Here is a 20145-nt window from a genome sequence, read left to right as displayed (position 1 = left end):
GACTGTTATGGTTTGTGTCTGGGTGTCCCCCCAAAGCCTCATGCCGTCATGGGGCAGGCTTTTAGAGTTTGATTGATTATGGGTGTGAGAGCTACACCCGCGCTGGGGTGGATAGTTTGCATAGGTAAGGGAGAGGAAGAGGATGCTTGCTGCCATTCCTCCCTTTTGTGTTTGTTGCTTTTGCTGTGTTCTGCTGCCATGAGCTGTAGCCCTCTGCCATATACCAGTCTGCCTTGTAACCTGCCAAGTATGGACTGAAACCTCCACATACTGTAAGTGAAATAAACCTTCCCTTCCTTAACTTTGGGCGTCAGGTATTTTGTCCCAGCAATGAGAGAAAAGTAACCAAGATACTGACCAAAGCTTTTCTGACATCAACGGGAGAACAGCGAAGTCCCGAGGCCCGGAGGACCAGGACAGAGCAGGTGCAGGAGGCATTGGCGAGCCTCAGAAGGCAGTGCTGAGCCCGCCGGGAGCGAGCATCTACCTCAGTTTTGGAACTAACGACATTCAGACGGCGCGTGATGTGTGACACCATGTGCTTGTTATCCTGTTGCTGCCAGCCCTGTTCTCCAGGAGCTTTCAGAAAACTCCTTGGCTCACTTTTCCTTAAGCTACCAAAATGCAGAAGATTTAGTTTCATATGCAAGGATAAATTTCAGTTTTATTGCTTGGGAGAGTTTATAAAAATCATCCTTTTATTAAATTATTATAGTAAGAAAATAGCAACGATACCAAGAATATTTTAAATATAGCTGTGTCTTGGCTAAAGTATTTTACTCTAAATTACATGTTTAATTTATAATACAGCGTCAGGTGGGAAGTATAGATAAGAGCCGATGCATAGAATTGCATTTTTAGGTTCTAAACTCTGGGTGTGATGTGGCTAAAATACAAAACTCCTAGATCTGGGAGTGGTGGTGCACCTGTAATCCTAGCACTTGGGAGGCTGAGGCAGGAGGATTGTTTCGAGTTCAAGGCCAGCCAGGGCTACAAAGTGAGCTCAAGGCCAGCCTGAACTGCATAGCGAGACCCTGTCTCAAAAAAAAAAAAAAAAAAAAAAAAAAAAAAAAAAAAAAAAAAAAAAAAAAAAAAAAAAAAAAAAAAAAAAAAAAAAAAAAAAAAAAAAACTCAAATAAATAAATAAATAAATAAAACACAAAACTCCTGTGGAGGAAGGGAACCAAGGAGAGGGGAAGGAGGATCAAAAATGATCAAGATATGAGAACTCTAATATATCTGAACAAGTGTAAATATCATGCATTACATATAACAATGAAAAACTTCTTTATTTACTGAGCACACACTGATAGACAGTGCCCCCTTCTGTAATTATGGATATGTGGACTAACACACTAGGATGAAAACAGAGAGGGAGGGAGACAGACAGAATGGATATGTGGTCGTCCATTCCCTGAAGTCTGGACTGGACACAGAGCTCCTGGCCCAGCATTTGGATCTCCCGGCAGCCGTCTGAGCTGCAGTTGCCTCCCAGTGATTCTGAGATGTTTCCCCAACCCTCCTTCAGAGTGGGGAGAGAAAAGTTATTGCTTTAATAATTACCGACTCAGAACAACAGAGGACAGATAATGAGACCACTGTAGCGCACATCTTTATTTGCTCAAGTCCAAGGGCGGAACTGGTTCTGCGCAAACCAGCTGGTTTAGGAAGCAGGATGAAGCACACAGGAGAAGGCAACACTAAACAAACGGAAATATCTGAACCCCTGAGACAAAGACTTCGCCGGACCACACTGGAGATTCTGCTGGAGTTCGCTGACTGTGCTCAGAGCGAGGGTGGCTGTGACCCCCAGCTGTGACCCCCAGAGTTTCATCTATCTTAACTGTGTATCAGATGGAACTTGTTTTACTTGGCCGAGCTTAAACTCACTGCTGTGGAAATGGTAGGTAACATCCCATGTATCGGTGCTGTCATCCCACAATGGTGAGAAAGGGAAGAAAAACACGAGGAGAAAATGATAAATTTTAGCTTTGTAGACCAAGAGAAAAGGAGACAAAATTCAAATAACAAAAAGCGGAATCAAGAGGAGACACAACTGCCAACCTTACAGAAATAAGAAAGATGACAAAGGAACCCATGCATTTATTCTCGCAAATCAGATCTCTTAGGTGAGATGAATAAATTCCATCCATGGGGGGATTCTCAGGCACAGTGAAGAAGTAGATCTTTGAAGAATCCTCGAAGAGCCAGCACTCTTCCATGATGTTCTTTCCGTGTTCCTTCTCCTCAGTGGCAGTCTGGCTTTGGAAGACATAGTAGAATCAGAGAGTGTCGGACGAGGGGACCCAAACCTTTGCTGATCTGCCTCTGGGGCAGCCCAGCCTGGGTCCTCTGAGAGGGCCACACCCTCAGTGACAGAGATGCTTTCTTCCTGCCAACGCAGACAGTGTGAGTCTCAGGTACTTCTCATGAAATTCCCACCCGACTGTCTCTGAGTCAGTCCCTTGGGATCACGTAAACCCATGTCCTGAAGTGGCCCTTTACATAGAAGCTCCCAAACCTTTACCGCTGTGCGCTGAGCATTCTCTGGGCCCTTGGCAAAGCAGGTGTTATGGCTTTTGTGTTGTGTTCCGGATCATTTATAGTTTTCCAAGCATGTGGGTACCAGAAATAGACCCAGTGCAGGTGCAGCCCATCAGTGCAGCGTGCAGCGCGGCCGGTACCTCCTCTGCCTCCTGACCCTGCACTGTGTGAATGCAGTCTGAGCTCAGGCACCTCACAAACTGATGACTCACCAGAGACAGCTGCTGAGAAAGTGCACTAAAAGCTTGATGTCTGTAGTAGGGGTTGTCACAAACCTAACTATTCCTCATCCTGCAGAGGAGCAAGTAGGAACATAGACAAGACCAGGACTGCCTGGTGGCTTCCACTGTCAAGCTTTTTGAATCCTGAGTTTGTCTCACAAGTCAATGTAACTTACAGGACCACTGTACCTTCTATTGGTCAAATTCTGAGATTGGGAGAGGAGGTGTGCTGCTTCTCTAAACCTCCCTGGAGCAGGTACAGTCCAAATGGCCCTTACAAGAGGGTAGGTGGAGCCAGGAGGAATGATCATGCATTGTCCAAGCCCTGGCCATGGAGGGAAGTCCAGACACACTGTCCAAAGAACATGTCTACTGCATCCATGCACTGGTCCCAGATGGCCCAAGTGTTTCCAAGAAAAGATAGGCGATTCTTCCTCTGGACGTTGTGAGGGAAGCAACCAGGGTCTGGCAGGCAACAGCCGAGATCTCCCAAAGTCTACGGTTCTCTGGAATGTGCAAAGAAGGGACAGCACTCTGGAAGAAAACCTAACAAGAACAAGACAGGAAGCACAGTAGAATCCCAGGCTAGATGAACTGGCCGATGCAGAACTTCTGCCAAGCAAGTCGAGGGGCGCAGACTCAGCTCTTCCTGCTCTGAGGCTGGTGACGAAAGCTTGCTGACCAACCTCCCAGGAGATGGGCTCAGGGGCTGGGCAGAGCAGTGCTGGGGGAAACCCACCTGGATGTAGTTGCAAGTCATGATGGAGGCAGAGCTGGGAAGGAGCGTGGGCACAGGGCACGGTGTCACTGAGACTCCACGAGCTGCACGTGGTGGCACGGTCCTGCAATCCCAGCACTCTGGAAGGGACGTAAGTTCAAGCCCAGCCTGGGCAGTTGGTGACTTAGACCTTTCTCAGAGTTTAAAAATAAATGCATAGAAAGGCTGCTGGAGATGCAGCCAGTTGTGAAGGCTTTGTGTTCAATCCCCAATACTGAAGAAGGAGGAGGAGGAGGAGAAGGAGGAGGAGGAAGAGGAGGAGGAGGCAGCTCCAGCGCAAGTGCTGCAGAGGCTCGAGCCCAGGACAGCAAACAGCTGGGAGTCCACATTGCTCCCTTCCTCCATGGTTTGAATTTCCCTTCTGTGTATTTTTATTTACTTTTCTTAAGCTCTGATTGCCCTGAAAGCAGTTTTCCTTGTGCTGTGTTCCTACTGCCCACCCCTCCAGAAGGACATGTGCTGGAATTAGTGCTCTACACACCCCGCTGCATTTCGCTTAAGCTGTCACTTACCCCATCCAAAGGGACAGTGTGGGGCAGAAAATCAAATGCCTTGTTGAATTTTAGTAACACTGCTGCCCACCCTGCCAAATCTCAGTCTCATACTGGGATAAAAAAGGAAATGAAGCTACTTCTTTGGCATAGTTTTAAATTGAACCCAGTGCCAAATTCTCGTTCTCTATTCCTTTCAGCATAATTTTGTTCAGTCATTAAATACTGTTATCTGAATTCAGGTGTGTTTTCTAAGCACAAAAAAGCAATGCATTTGTTTAAACATTCTACAAGCCTCTAGACTGGTTGGAAAAACGTACCTGTGTCCTCATCAAAGGAAGATTTGCTCCTCTTTGGTCTGACACACTCCCGATCCTGAGACCTTGAGAGATTTCTCTTCCTCATTCCTTGAGTCCAGGTGCTCAGCATCTGAAATTCCTTCAGGCCAAACCTGAGCAACCACATTATTTCTCAGAAGAAATGACAAACTAGCCAAGTTGGCTATATCCAGACCATGGCTGTATTCCATTTGGCTCAGAAATTTTAAAAACTTTGAAATAGTTGCTAACATTAAACACTGAGGACCTCACAGCAAATCAGGATGCCTGTCTTCTCCTGGCAGTTAGGAAGCTGTCTGCTCCTGAGCCCATAAACCCACTCGGAAGGCCAGGTGTGGGGCTCAGCAGCTACCATCTCCCTAGGGTGCATGCAGTTCTGGAAATTCCAACCTGGCCCACTCAGATTGTTCGTGTTGGCCTTCTGGCCCCTTTGGCTTGGGGACTTCGATTCCTGACTTCAGCTTTACCATTTGTCCTGGGTCATGCATGCGGTCGGTAGTTTGTGAAGCTGTTACTGGGGCCTGCTGAGGGCCAGAAATGCACCAGGCCTGTGTACAGGTTCCCTTCCTGTGCTGAGAGTCACTTGAAGCTTTGCTCACTGCAAACAAACCCCAGAGAGCTCTGGGAATTTAGCCCCTGACCTTCTGGAGCTCATGTGCTAGAAGAAGTAAACTTTCAGCAACAATTTACGCAGCTCTTTCACTGTAAGTGTGCAGATAGACACAGTGTGCGTCCCAGACAGCATCCACCCGCAGCCAGTCTCCCTGCAGAGGGTGTTAGAGTTGTGGTCTGTGGGGGAACAGAGCTCGGGTGAAGGCACAGGGGGAACTGTGAACCTTTCAGGCCTCGGGAGCAGGAAGTGCAAGGACCTGTTGAGGGGTGGAGCAGCCACTTCCCCTGGCAGGACCTTGCAGCACAGGAGAGGGGGCTGTGGGCAGTGACCTTGGCAGAGGTCACATCTGCAGGGCCTCGAGCCAACTTCAGAACTTTGAAATCATTCCTGAGAGACTAGGAAGACCATGGGACTCTAGGCTGGGAGAGGCATGAAGTCAGCACCGGTGCAGGGCAGTGTGCATGCGTGAAGAAGTTCAGAGGTGTGGAGGGGCGTATGCAGGAGCTGTTCCAAGGGCAGGGACAGTGGTGCTTAGAGTAGTTTTCTCAGCGGCCACGTTACAGGGCATGGGCCGAGTCAGTCCCTGCCGTGCGGCTGCCCGGGGCACTGGAGCTTCCGCACCCTGCTCTCTGCGCAAGGGGTGACAGGAGCTCCCTCACAGAGCCAGGACAACCAACAGTGCCGTCAGATGATACCAGCTGCCCGTTGGGAGAGGCGTCACTGTCACAGTACCTGAGATAATCAACCATTTTATCCTGGCTGACAGGTGGAGATCCTGGCTCCTGCAGCAGGCCCTGTTGCTTTTGTGGCTGTGTCTAGGCATTGCGTCAGGATTGGGGGTATGATGCAGCAAAACTGCTCACCTGAGAGCTGGGGGCAAAAGAGAGAGTGAGGGATGGGTGGGTTCCGTACGTAGTCCCCGTGTCACCTTCACACGGAGCAATCTGCAGTTCAGTCTTCAGCTTTATAAGCAGCATATATTTTTTTTTTAAGACAGGATCTCTTTATGTAGTCCAGATTGGCCTTGAACTCGCCACGTCTTGAAATCATGGTGATCCTCCTGTCTCAGCCCCCTAAGTACTTTGCTTCTCAATGCCCAAAGACCCCCCCAGCATCCTCCTCCTAAAGTCCCACCACCTCCCAATGGTGCCATCCCAGGGACCAGGCCTCTAACACACAGCCCCAGGGAACCCTAAGATCCAGACCATGGCAAGAGACAGACATGCCTGCAGTTGAGAGCAGAGCTGCTGGTGCAAGGTGATGGGAAGAGAGGGGAAGGGAGGTGGGCAGGTCCAGACAGGGAGACCAAGGCTGCTCCACCCACCCTGTTAGGACCCAGTCCTGGAAATGAACCAGCAGCCCAGTGCTGGTGCTGGAACTGGCATCCCTGTGGTCTGCAGGGGCCCCAGGACAGCAACAGTGTTATACCCCGGGTGTCAGCCCAGTGGGCGCTCCTCACACTGTCGAGCCCAGCCCAAAGTTTCCTGGGAGTGCAGCTGTTTCTCCCTTTTGTGCACAGCAGGCTGTGTGATGCCAGCTCTCTTCTGAGGCTCCTGGGAGCCCCTTTCCTTATGGAATGGGTCTCTGTGTTTCCAAGGACCAGAGGAGTTGGTAAAATGATGCCAGCTGGCCACATGGCAAAATGGAGGTGGGATGGATCCATGTAAGCACTTATTTATAAAACTTCTGAGACAAAACATGCAACTTGTTCCTGTCTATTATTAAGCAAAAGAACATCTCATCCTATTCATCACTCTGGAAGATTGCTCCACGGCTCATACAGGGCCTGTCTCTTGGTCACAATTTAATTGAAAACTTACACATAAAGTAGGGTCGCTGGGTGAAATACAGGACACATAGCAAATGCAGTTCTTGTATGCATGTGTCCACAATATTGCACAAGGTACGGACCCACTGAAAAATGTGCACTATTTTTAGGAATTCAAATTTAGCACGACATCCCTTATTTTTATTTACTAAGTATGGAGACCTTCATACGGAGCAGTCTGAAGTTCAATCTTCAGCTTTATATGCAACATTTTTTTTAGACAGGGTCTTGCTATGCAGTCCAGGTTGGCCTTGAACTCACTATGTAGCTGAAGCTGGTCTCAGACTCATGATGATCCTCCTGCCTCAGTCTCCCAAGGGCACCACCATGCCCAGCAGTATAAGCAGCATATTTTCAATGCATTTGTTTAATATATCTTTTCTCCATAGAGAATTTGAAGTGGCTGACTAAAGCTGTATCCTTAAGAGAAGTGTGTCCTGGACCATGATGAGGACATCTCCTCAGGCAGCTGAGGTGGACGCTGGGCAGGAACACAAGGCTCCTTCTCTAGCCCTCTCGATGGCTCTTGTCCTCAGTATCTGCCAGCCCTGGGACCTCTCCCCTCAGGGACTATTTACCCACCTAAAGGAAAACTCACAGAAAACCTGATGAGAATCCCAGAGGTCTGACCCACTACTTGGGCTCCACTCCACCATCCACGCACACCTAAAGAGGTGTTCTTTAGTCACAAAGACAAACGGAAACCCTCACCCTTCACCCACACCTCCATGCACTCAGATCCCTGAGGATGACTGGCTGAATAGACAGGGCAGTGGCCTTCAGCACCCAAGTGTCCTGGCCCTGGGCCAGAAGTGGATCTAGGAATGTGGCGTCTTTTGTAAAGTCGTGTCATGGGGACTATAATTTAGCCCCTCATGAAGATTTTAGAGAAGGGAGAGAGAGATCAGTGCCTTTCAGTGAGCTCCATCTCACATGAAACCCACAGTGCTGACCTAACAGCCCCGGGGGGTTGGGGAGTGACACCTGTAACCAAGGTGTCTCTGGGTCCCAGCCTCTCCTGGTCCTCTGAAGAAGGGTGGGGGCAGAGACAGGAAGTGATACCCAGGAAGTGGGCCTCATCCAGGCTCAGGCCTAAAGCTGCAGCCAGGCACCTTCACGGGATGCCCTGTCCAGCTGCTCCCAGGGAGATGTGAATAAGGCAGAAATCAGGCGCTCTCCAGGCCATTATCCTTGGGTTATTTGTATGACTCACACCAGGGGCGGATGGAAAGTGGATGTGAATATTGTCTTTCTTGTAATAGAGGAAAGAGGTACTAAGGATGCTAAGATTAGGCCAAAGAGTGGTAATCAGATTCATAACAACTGTTTTCACTTTTATTTTTAAATAACTATTATTAAGAGTGTAAACCTATGCGCAGTAGAAAGAACAGTGCAGTGAACCCTACACCCCCCAGTCATCTATGAAGACAGTCGGCTCGTGGTCAGTCTTATTTCATCACCCACTGTCTTCTTTTCCATATCATTTGAAAACAGATCTCAGTCATTCTATCACTTCATCTAGAAATGTTTAGTGTGAAACTCTGGAGGACAAGGACTCATGTTTTTGAGATGGGGTCTCACTATGTAGTTCAGGCTGACCTTGGACTCACTGTATTGTCCAGGTTAGCCTCAAACTCAGAGCAATCCTCCTGCCTCAGCCTCCTAAGTGCTGTGATTACAGGTGTGCACCACCACACCTGGCTAAGGACTCATTTTGGTGTTTGGTACCAGGAGTTGAACTCAAGACTTTGCGTTTGCCAGGCAGGTGTTGGGCTGCTGAGCTGTACCCCCAGCCAAAGGACTCATTTTTAAAACACAACCACCCTAGCAATTTTATACCTAAGGAAGAATTCATTTCCTTGGTAGAATCAAGTACCCAGTGTTCAAAGATGCAGTTATCTTATAAAAGTCATAAATATTTTTAGTTTGTCAGAATTAAAATACAAATAAGGCCTACATGTTCATATACAATACAGTCTGTAAGATCCCCTCCATGTTATCTTTTTCTTCGCAATTTACTATTCCTGTAAAGCTTACCATAGAATGGATTGTTCTGGTTAAATCCCTGAGGTGCCATCTAATTTATGTCTCTATCCTCCATGTTTCAGCGGATTGGTAGTTGGAGGTTTGATCCACTTTCTCCAGCAATATTTCTTCATAGGTGGTGCTACTGTGTACTTCCAGCAGAAGACACATTCTCTCTCTCTCCTCTCTCTCTGTCTTTCATTATATTCAAGGTCTAGATATCTTTATTTATTACGGGTAGTAAAACACGATATCTTAATTCAGTGTTTATATTTGAGTAAAAGTACATCACAGAAAGGAATTTCTCACTTCTCCTCCTTGGCTATTCAGTAGCACAGTAAGGTTAGGTAAGTTGGATGTTTGATTCTTTTCTGTATGCACCATTTCTCAATGTACCAGGTTTTTTTTGTTTTGTTTTGTTTTTTTGTTTTGTTTTGTTTTGTTTTGTTTTTCTCCGGTACCGGGAACTGAACTCACGACCTTGCGCTTGCCAGGCAGGCGCTTTGCCACTGAGCTAAATCCCCAGCCCCAATGTACCAGTTTTTAAAATAGGAAATTGAAGTATTAGAACTCTCTTCTAGTGTTTGTTAGATTTCTTTTCAAAGTATCATTAAGACTAATGTAAATGCATTTCCTAGATGAGGGATACATAAAATTACATGGAAGTGTATGGGAGATATGAAGTATCTTCATATTAAAAGTATATGGAAGATATGAACTATAACTAATAGGGCTGTATCAATAATTGAAAAAAATGCAATTTTAGTTGAAAGATAATACACATCTCATAGGATTCATTCCTTAAAAGTGCATAATTAGGTGGTTTTAAGTGTATTCCCAAAGTTGGACCGTCCCACTGCTAATTCCAGAATGTTTTAACAGCCCCTTCCCAAATAAATTCCATACCCATTGACATCCTCTCCTGGCTACTCCCAGTCCCTGGCAATTGATAATCTACTTTCTGTCTCTATGGCTTTTTCTAAAAATGTTTTTCAATGCTGGATGTCAAATCCAGGTCCTCACACATGCTAGACTAGCATCCCCAGCCCTTGAAAATTCATTCCTTGCAAGCATATTTCTAATATAAGGCTGGGGATATAGCTCAGTGGTACAGCACCTGCCTGGCAAGCGTGAGGTTATGAGTTTGATTCCCACTACACACAAAAAAACCCTGCATGTTCTAATATAAAAACTTGACTATATATAAAGTCAGAAAGCAAATCTCAACAAATTCCAAAGGGTTAATTTCATACTGACCATATTCTCTGAATATGTTGTAAATACGTTTGAAATAAATAAGCCAGGCATGGTGGCACAAACCTGTCATCCCAGCACTCTGTGAGCCTGAGGCAGGAGGCTAGCAAGTTTGAGCCTAGCGTGGGCAACTGGGCAACTGGGCAGCTTAGCAACTTAGTGAGATTCTATCTCAAAAAATTTAAAAAAAAAAAAAAAGTTTGGAGGGCTATAGCTCAGTATGAAGGCCCTGAGTTCAATCCACAGTACTACAGTCAATCACAGCCTACCAAAGCAAAGCTTACCATGTAACTGAAAGGCTAATGACCCACTTATTTGATTCATGGATTAGAGTCTGTGAGTCACAATGTCAGTATTCATACTACCTGGGAAATCCCCTCATTTGTAACTAAGCCTAAATGCAAAACTGTTAGATGTCAAGTGAAAGACATGTGAGTTTTCAAACTCCTCTCATAGAAATATGAAAGAGACAAAGGGAGGCAGGAAAGCAAGGAGGGAGGTCATGGTCTGATGCTGACATGAGAAGAGGTGGAGCTGCACAACCGGAGTCCAGAGCTGCGGCATCTGCCTGCTGGCCACATCTTTCTGGGGAGAAAGCTGCTCTGCTGGACTGAGCACACACCCCAGTCAGGTGCTGTGAGCACCACTGGGTCCAAGAACGTGGTGATCCCTGCTGCCACCTGTGGTCAAACCCTTTGCATTGTCACACGTGGCCCCACGGTGTCTTCTAGTTGCAAATGATGGTCCCGTCTCCCTCAGAGGCATGATGTGTAAGAGCACTTCCCTCTCAGTCCCTTTCTCATCACTGGAGCAAAGCACCTGATGCCCACAGTTTACAGGGAGAGAGGTTGATTTGGGCTCTGGGATTTGGTGCATGGTTGGCTGGCTCCCAAGCAAAAACAGCATGGTGGTGTGACAGCAAGGAGTCACACACATGTGGTGGCCACAGAAATCTGAGGTATGGATCCACATGAACAGAGAACAGTCGCATAATGATTTTTAAAAGATGAGAGTAAGTTTATTATAAAGTAAGGCAGTTATGAGCATAGTCAAATAATATATTGCTATACACTGAGGCAGGAGACAGCACCAAAGATGAAGGGGAGTCTTCGGGGGAGGAGCTTGCAGGAGACAAAGCCTTTGCCAGGCAAGGGAGAAAACGCTGCACTGTATCCAGTTTGTTAGTTTCTTAAGTACCGTGTTCAGACAAAAGTGACTTGGTGCCAGCAGGCCTATGTGGCTGGAAGGGATCGTTCTCAGCCTTGGCTAGAGCCTGGGAATGGTCAGTTTTTTGGTGTGTGCCAACAGTTATCTCTATACATTCCTTTCCCAGGAGGTAGTCGGCCTCTATGAAAGGCGGCAGCCAAGGTCATTTCAGCAAATACCTACATCTCACTGACTCTCATTTTTAACCCTTCCCCCGAAAGGTGAGATGGCAGGTAGAGGACAGCTGCTCATCCCAAGGCAGCCAGGAAGCAGAGGGTGAAAGGAGGAGCCGGGGACAAGTACACATCCTTCCTAGTCACACCCCAGCAACCACCTCCAGCCAGGCCCCACCTCCTGGCAGCACACTGGGTTACTGAACTCATCAATGGATGAACCCTCTGACGAGCTACATGACCCACTGCCCTCCACACTCAGGAGGCCTGGGGGACACTTTAGATCTAAACCATAACACCTTCTCGAAAACTAAACAACTTCTGTTCTGGCTTCCGACTTTGTGCAGACTCACTCCTCTCGGGGTCCCTTCATCCCACCATGAGCCTTGCATTACAGCTTGCATTCCAAGAAGCCCTAGCATCTGCACCTCCAGACAGAGTAACACTCAAATGCATGTTTTTAGCCACTGTGGATGAGAACAGCTCAACAGAACGTGATACTAATGGCGGAAAGTAGACCACAGAAATCAAAGGAAAAATTGACCCGCATTCAGCAAGCCAAGGAACCCGCTGCATCTCTCTGGCCCCTAGGACACTTCTGACTCTCCTGCTACTGTGCTAAAAGAACTCTGGAGTTCTGGAATATGAAGGACACAGGAAGGACATGGGGCCTCATGAGCCAGCCTGTGTGCAGAAGCTGGGCAGCGGTCCAGTCAACTGCACAGCTGGAAAGCTCTGCTGGGGTGTCCTGGCATCATGGCCTCATCAAAATGAAGGCACCCAATTGGGGACAGCAGCAGGACATCAGCACCCACAGCACAAAGTGGACTCTGGACCCAGTCAGTGTTGGCAGCAAATTCCAGAGCCCTGCAATCAGTAGAAGTCTAAGAATGCAGAAATGCAATCTGAACATAAGAATAATTTGGATTCTGTACCCTTAAGCCCAGCTGCATCTCCCCCACTTTTACTAGGAAAAAGTAACAGAAGGGTGAAGCTGAGGATTCTAATAATTGGGGAGTTTTAATCAAGAACAAGGAAGTTTTTTTGCCTTTATTGTCCTTTCTTAATCTGGTGGCCAAGAAAAACAGTCACATATGAAATTCCACATTGTTTGAAAATGTAGTGTAAAACAGCAACCAGTGAGCATTCCTTCCTCTAAAACTCTCCTGCTCAAACGATTGTCAGGTGATAACTACCTAAGCCAAGACTCAAGGCCCACAGATGGACAGCCATGAAACCACTGGCAAAGAACCAAGAGGACATCTGCTCTGGGTCTGCCAGAGACGGAGCCAGGAGAGTGAGGCCACTGAATAAAGCATTTCCAAATATTGTTTTCTTCTGGATTTGATTTACAAAGCATACCCCAGCTTGATGAAGAATTTTTTTCCAAAGCAAACAACCTGGAGTTGGAAGAAGGTTGTGTGATTTTAAACATCAAGTACACATCAGAGAACTTCCAGTGCCTCAAATCAGGGCAACTCCCCTGATGGCAATTTTAATTATTTTATTATGCTAACTCTAGTACCCAACATCTCAACTTTAGTCTAAAAGAAGGTGCTTTGGGAGTAAACCTCCAAGTGGACGCCTTATTCCAGAGTACTCTGTACACTTAGACTTGCCACAATTATACAGGAAATGCTGCTGGCTAGCACCTTGTTCTCATTCTCTTCTCCCACATTTCTCACCAGGATGGCACACATAGGTGTCTTCAAAGAAAAGCTGTCGTGTACATGGTGACAGGGTGAGGTCACAGGCATGGTATACATTAGTACACATTTTCTTAATCAGCTCAGACTCATTAATCAGACACATAATTGGGTACAAATTTCCTTAGAAAATAATATATATATATATATATATATATACACACACACACACACACACACACACACAAGATAGCTAAGATAATTGTTCTACTAATTTCTATTGGTTTATTGAAAGGAACAGTCAATGTTTAATTGTTCAATCAATCTTGCATATCTATATCTAGAATCTGAGCAACTACTTTGAAGATAACAATAAGTAATAAAACAACCATTGTTGATTTCTTATCATCTTGTTTTGAAATTCTGTATCATTTTTATAGTTTTTGTGTTTTTTTATTTTTGTGTTTGTTTTTGTTCTTTTCTCTTTAAAATAATAAAATACAGTTCTTTTAAAAGTATACAATAATACCATCAGAAGTTTTAAGACACCCAGGTGTGGTTACACACATCTGTAATCCCAGCACTCTAGAGGCTGAGGCAGGAGGATTGCCGTGAGTTTAACACCAGCCTGAACTAGTGAGACCTTGCCCCCCCAAAAAAGTTTAAGATATAAAGACTCAAATCAGCCCCAGTGACTACTATCAGCATGGATAACTGCTGTATAATAACACTGAGTAGAAAGCACACACACACACACACACACACACACACACACACACACACACACGTCTTGCAATTTTGGCTTGCATGGGTTAAACATTTGCCATTCCAGCTGTTTCCCAGTAACTCATTTGCCTCCACAAGTTGCAGATTTCAATGTGTGGGGAGAGCAGCATGCCCCTGAGGCACCCGCTGAAGTCCCATCAGGGCCTGGGTGTCCTGAATATTGGGCCAAAGTGAAGTCCCCAACTGGGACTGAACAGCAGGAGGTGAGCCAGTGAGCAGGCAAGCTTCCTCTGCCTTTCCAGCCACTCCCCACCCTCGTACCGCCTAAGCAAGACCCTGCTGAGAACCACGGGCTCAGGGTCTAGAGTGTGCTACTCTGGTCATCCCAAAGCCTGGCCTCCACCGCCCTCCCCTTCAGCAAAACCAGTCCCTGGTGCCAAAAAGGGTGCGGATGGCTACACAAGAGGAACCAGGCCAACCCATGTGAGCAGCTGTGTTGAAAGCCCCTGTAGGAACCAAGACACTGTGAAGACGTGGGAAGTGAGTGTGATTGATGGGCAGGTGACCTTGCTGATGTGGGTGGAAAGAAAGGGACTCGAGTGGAACTCAGGGAAGAGAATGAGAAGTTGGGAATCCAGGGCTGCTTTCTCCAGTCTTAAGGATTTCGTTGCCTGTTTTTCATTTTCTGAGCCTCCCACCTGAATTCTCTCTACTTTTTCTTTCAAATGTGTAGAAATGACCACCTCATTGCTCCAGTCCCCAAGGAGCAATGAATTTTGATCCTGCTCCCCAACAAAACTTAGTTTCTCAGTCACAATTTAAGCATTGCTGGTGTCTTGGTTACCTTTCTCTCACTGCTGAGACAGAGAAACCAACATCCAAAATTAAGGAGGGAACGGTTTACTCAGCGCACAGTTTGTGGAGGTTTCAGTCTGTAATCAGCTGGCTCCAAAGCAGGGTGTCATGGCACAGGGGCAACAGTTTAAGACAGCAGGAGACAGCAAAGCAGCAAGAGCACAAGGTGGGGAAAGTAAGCCTCTTTTCCTCTTATATTGTACACTGGCTAGCTGCCCACACCATCTCTGTGCCCTCCTCTTCCACAAGCTCAGGATGATTACAAAGTGAGGACACTGGTCCCCTGCTGAGTCCCTTAATTAAACTTCTAGACTTCTCAAGTTGACACAGTGTATCAACCATTACAATCCACCCCTTGTCAGTTTGGCAACCAGACACATCTCTTTAAACCAGTTTCCAGATATAAAGACATGGCTATTCTTATCATTTCACAACTTGAACATTATAACACAGGTTAACAATCCTTAAGAACCAGTACTAGGTCTATCAACATTATATTACATTAGAACCATAACTTTCTGCCCCTGGACCCCCAAAGACTCATGCACATCCCTTTATACAGAAGGCATTTAGTCCATCTGCAAGAGTTGCCAAAGCCCTAACAGTTTCAGCACTGCTGAAAAGTCCAAGTCCCATGTCTCCTCTGAGATATAAAGCAAACTTTTAGCTGCAAGCCCCTATGCAAATGAAAAGTTAAACACTTCCAACATTCAATGGCACAAGATAAACATTTCATTCCAAAAGTTACAAATGGAAATACAAAGGACTGGGACCAAAGCAAGTCCAAACTCCAGCAGGGCAAACATTAAGTCCTGTAGTTCCACATCTAGCATCTGAAGCAATCTGTGGCAAGTTGGGAGGGCTTGCACAACTCCATCCCTATGGAACTTCTGGTGGTTACAGCTCCCACAGCTTCTCTCTTAGGTATGCTTTGTTCCTTGCAGCTTTCATTAGATGATCCACATTCTTGGCTTTTACAAACCGCTGGGGTCTCCACTGCACCTTTGGCTTCACCCTCACAGCTTCATACACTGCTTTCTCAGGGGCACACTGCCTGGCCTCCTTCTGAAATTGGGGTGGAAGCCTTTCTAACCCCACAACACTTGGACCCTGGATGCACCTAAACCAACACCTTGTGTATGATGCCAAGGTTTGCTGCCAACTGGAGCAACAATCAGGCTTTTCACTCTCTTGACTATAGGGGTTAAGTGCCTGGATTACTGCGCTCTCTGAATCCAGTTCTGAGGAACAAATTCTCTATGCTGCCACTATTCTGGAACATGGTGCTCTGCAGCTTTCTCCTCAAAGCAGTCTTTCATCTTTGCAGTTTTAAGGCTGCAAAAAGTGGAGACTTTCTGCTTCTTGTGATGCTTTCAGGCCATCTTTTCTGTTCTCCTGTTCTTTCTCAGCAATTGAGATCTCTTCAGCTCTGTCTTTGCAGTCCATAGTTTTTTGGGAGCTTCCTTTCTAGTCAAACTCACAACATTTTAAATCATCCTGCTAGACTGTTTGCTCTTGATTCTCAACATAGATCTGGCTAAAAGCCTTCAACAATAGCCATGCCACAGCCTCAAGATTCTATGGCCTTGAGATTTCTTCTGCCAGATTAATTAGTCCACCACCCTGAATCTCAGTCTCAGGCAAAGTCTCTGGACATAAGGAAAATGCAGACAAACTTTTTGCCAAGCCATAACACAAATCATCTGGAGGTCAGCACTCAATACAGTCCTTCTTCCCAGCAGAAACCTCCCGAGTCTGGTCTTTACCAGCAGGATTTCTATGAGCCTTCTGGTCTTCTGAGCTCTGACCAGAATCTCCCACACAGAATAGCTGAAGGCATTGTAGCACTTCTCTTTCAGGCAGAATCTCCAAACCTTTCCAATCTCTTCCCACAAGCCACTTCCAAAGCTCTTGAGCCACATGGTCAGGTGTAGTCACAGCAACAACCACATTTCTCTAGTGCTAAATTCTGTCTTAGTTACTTTTCTCTTGTTGCTGAGACAAAATACCTGACACCCAAAATTAAGGAAGAAAAGGCTTATTTAGCTCACAGTTTGTAGAAGTTTCAGTCTGTAATCAGCTGGCTCCAAGGCAGGGTGTCATGGCACAGGGGCAACACTTCAAAACAGCAGGAGACAGCAAAAGCAGCAAGAGCACAGGAGGGGAAAGCAAGCCTCTTTTCCTTTCTTCTATGGTAGGCTTGCTCTCTGCCCACACCGTCTCCACTCTCTTCTTCTACAAGCTCAGGGTGTTTACCAAGTAAGGACCCTGGCCCCCTTAGTTGAACTTCTAGACTTCTCAAGTTGACACAGTGTATCAACCATTATAACTGGCATATCCATGGATTGACCCAGCACATCTTTGAGCACATCTGTGAGCCAGGCCTTGGAAGGGCTGCACTCCAGTCCAAAATGCACCCAGATCTTGTCTTCCAGTCTTGTCCTCTTTCTTGGATGGGACCAGCTCATGGTTAGTGTGACCCCTGACCACTGGAACATGAAACTTTATCTTTAATATGGCATTATGACATCTGCATCTTGCATCTGCCATGAAAACCAGTGCAGTTTTACTTCTAATGTTTTCTTCTCGAGTTGTCTGCCTTCTCAAGTTGTCTGCCTTCTCGAGTTGTCTGCCTTGAGGTAGTGTTCTTCACACATTATTTTTTAACACATTATTTTAAGTCAGGCCCAGAAAGACAATCTCCACATCATCTCACTCACTGTGGAATCTAAGACAGCTGAGCTCATGGAGTAGAGAGGATAACCAGAGGCTGAGAAGAGCTGGGGAGTGTGCAGGGCAAGATGTTGCTCAAAGGTGAAAGTTATAGTTGACAGGAGGGGTAAGTGCTGGTGTCTGTGGAACACCCATAGCTCAAAACAGAAGAGAGGATTGTCAGCTGTAAGTAAATGATAAAGTTTCGTGATGGATGTGTTAATTATGCACAGTTCACCATTACCCAAGGTATGTGTGAATCAAAACATCACATTGGAGCCAACCATAGCAGCACATGCCCGTAGTCCAACTATTTGGGAGGCTGAGGCGGGAGGGTCATGTTAGCCCACAAGTCAAGACTAGCCTGGGCAACATAGCAAGGTTTTTCTCAAACAATCATAACAACCACAAAGCCCCACCACCTTTTACTTCATAAATATGCACCAATCATTTGCGGCCACTGAAAATCAATAAATTTCAAATCTTTCCCTAACACATTTTTCACAAAGCTTCTACCACGTTCTTTGTTGCCTGTAGGTGGTGTGCAGCTTAGCACAACAAAGGTGGCCTGCCCTACACAACCTGGGGAAAGTCACCTACTCCAGGGGCCCAGTCCTAGCTACCCCGCCTCCGGCCTCTCCTTGTGTGTCAGCCTTGGCTTTACTCTTTCTTTATTTTTTTGTCTTTGGTCTTTTGAGACAGGGTCTTGCTGTGTTGCGCAGGCCAGCCTCACACTCAGGTGCTCCTGCTACACACTGTCATTTTTGGAGGCAGAAAGGGGCTGAGGAAGCCAGGGTCCACCCAGGGCTCTGCAGGGGCTGGTACTGCTGCTTGCCAGTCTGGTGGTGCCTGGCTCTGCGATTATGAACACGTGTTTTATTGAAAATTATACAAGTACTGATAAATGTCATTTTAGACACCATTGCCAAAATCAAAATCCATCGAGTTTTTTATATCTGTTGATAATTTGTTTAACACATACAGTGTTTCCATCTGTTTTTCCACTTTAATTTCACTGAAATTGTTTCTCTGGGACATATTTGCATGGTTCACTTGTTCTCCTTCTCTCTCTTTAGACGTATGTTGGTGTATGTTTGGCACACACTAAGCACACTGATGGAGCTGACACACACACACATTGCACCCTCACCAGCTCTGCTCCCCTGAGCTCATCCTCTGCCTCCTTCCCCAGGCCTGCCCATCTCCACAGTCTGACCACTTCCTTGTTATTTAATATCCTTTTCACTTTGCGCTCACTTATTTATATTTTGCATCACTCACACTAGGGAAACCATGTGATATTTAACCTCCTATGTCTGACTTCTGTCACTTAGTAGTACGGTGTTGAGTTCTATCCATTGTTTCTTTGAATCATGTTTACACGTTATGCTAGCTACCAAGGTGAACATGTCAGTTACTGATAAAATGACGTATATCAGTACTTCTATAATTTTCAGTAAAACACATGTGTTCATTCTCCACATGTCAGAATCCTCACAGGGCACATACTGAAACCCAGCTAGAATTTTTTCTTTTTAGTTTAGAGAATTGTTAATGTCAGTATTTTAGTTGATTCTGTTCTGTTCTATTCATTTCTTTTCACTTCACTTTATTTTATTTCACTTTACTTTATTTGAGACAGAGTCTCACTAGGTCACCAGGCTGCTCAGGCTGGGCTGGAACTTGCGATCCTCTTGCCTGAGCCTCCCAGAGTGTTGGGATTACAGGTATGCACTACCACATCCAGCCTCATTGTAGCTTTTATGAAATATTCTTTTTAACAGACTAACTAGAGGGCCAGGAACATAGCTCAGTAGCACAGCACCTGTCTAGGAAGCATAAGGTCCTGAGTTCAATTCCTGGTACAAAAAAAAAGAGAAAAGACTAACTAGAGTTAGGCACTGTTGCTATATTTCCCTGGTTCTGATCACTGACACATCACTGATGAACAGTTTCCTTTCTAGGCTTCTCTTCTAGGTAAGGAGAATGTAATTAAACATGTGAGAAAATATCAGGCTTCATGATTTCAGAGTCCACATGGATTTGACCATTGACTCATCATTCAGCGGTCTGCCTGCTGATCAGATCATTGTCATCAGGGAGCCCAGGGTTAAACTAACAAATTCAGTACCTGCTGCTGTTGACGGTGCTGGTGGAGTTTTGGGGTATTTGGGATGAACTGGGATCCCTAGGTAAAGAGCCATTCAGTGCTAATATCCTGTCACTGCAACGGTGGTGGCTTGTTAACCCTTCCTTTTCTAAAATAATGTCTGTTCTTAAAAAGTAATAACTAATGATATTTCTTTTTCGACATGACTCATACAAACAGCAATGTTTTCTAATAGAAACAAACAGCTTCCTCTATCTCCCCAAGGGTTCATCTTTGCTCTGGGCATGAACCTACCGAGTTTTTCCCAGTGTCTGACCTAGCAGAGACGGAACAAACACCCTGCATTTGAGGGCACCATTTCCACCAGTGCTTTGCTGAGGGGGACACTCCACCACTTTTAGAAGGGAAATGACTGGCTTGTTATCAGTTTCTACAGAGAAAGCACAGAGAAGCAGTGATCCTAGCAAGTCCTCTGCCGCTCAGGGCTCGGTGAGACCCAGGACACCCCTTAGCTTTGAAGCAGACCAGCAGGTACACGGAGCCAGGCATACAAAGAATCACTGTGACTGAGGGGTCTGTTTCGGTGCACAGGCAGGTTATCCCTCGTCCTTTCCCAGAGCGGCAT

General features: G+C 46.0%; 1 long non-coding RNA gene across 1 annotated transcript; it reads right to left on the bottom strand.

Annotated features, from left to right (window-relative positions):
- Window positions 1-1609: 1609 nt before the first annotated feature.
- Window positions 1610-4498, bottom strand: LOC106149870. The gene is made up of 3 exons (XR_001236318.1): window positions 4355-4498; window positions 3505-3623; window positions 1610-3311 (listed from the first exon to the last, which is right to left on the bottom strand). It is a non-coding gene; the product is annotated as an uncharacterized LOC106149870 (long non-coding RNA).
- Window positions 4499-20145: the final 15647 nt, after the last annotated feature.

The sequence above is a fragment of the Chinchilla lanigera genome, unplaced genomic scaffold (assembly GCF_000276665.1).
Source record: "Chinchilla lanigera isolate Chin_1 unplaced genomic scaffold, ChiLan1.0 scaffold00055, whole genome shotgun sequence".
In the NCBI taxonomy this organism is placed as follows: Eukaryota; Metazoa; Chordata; class Mammalia; order Rodentia; family Chinchillidae; genus Chinchilla; species Chinchilla lanigera.
This window is presented reverse-complemented; position numbering and strand designations above follow the sequence as displayed.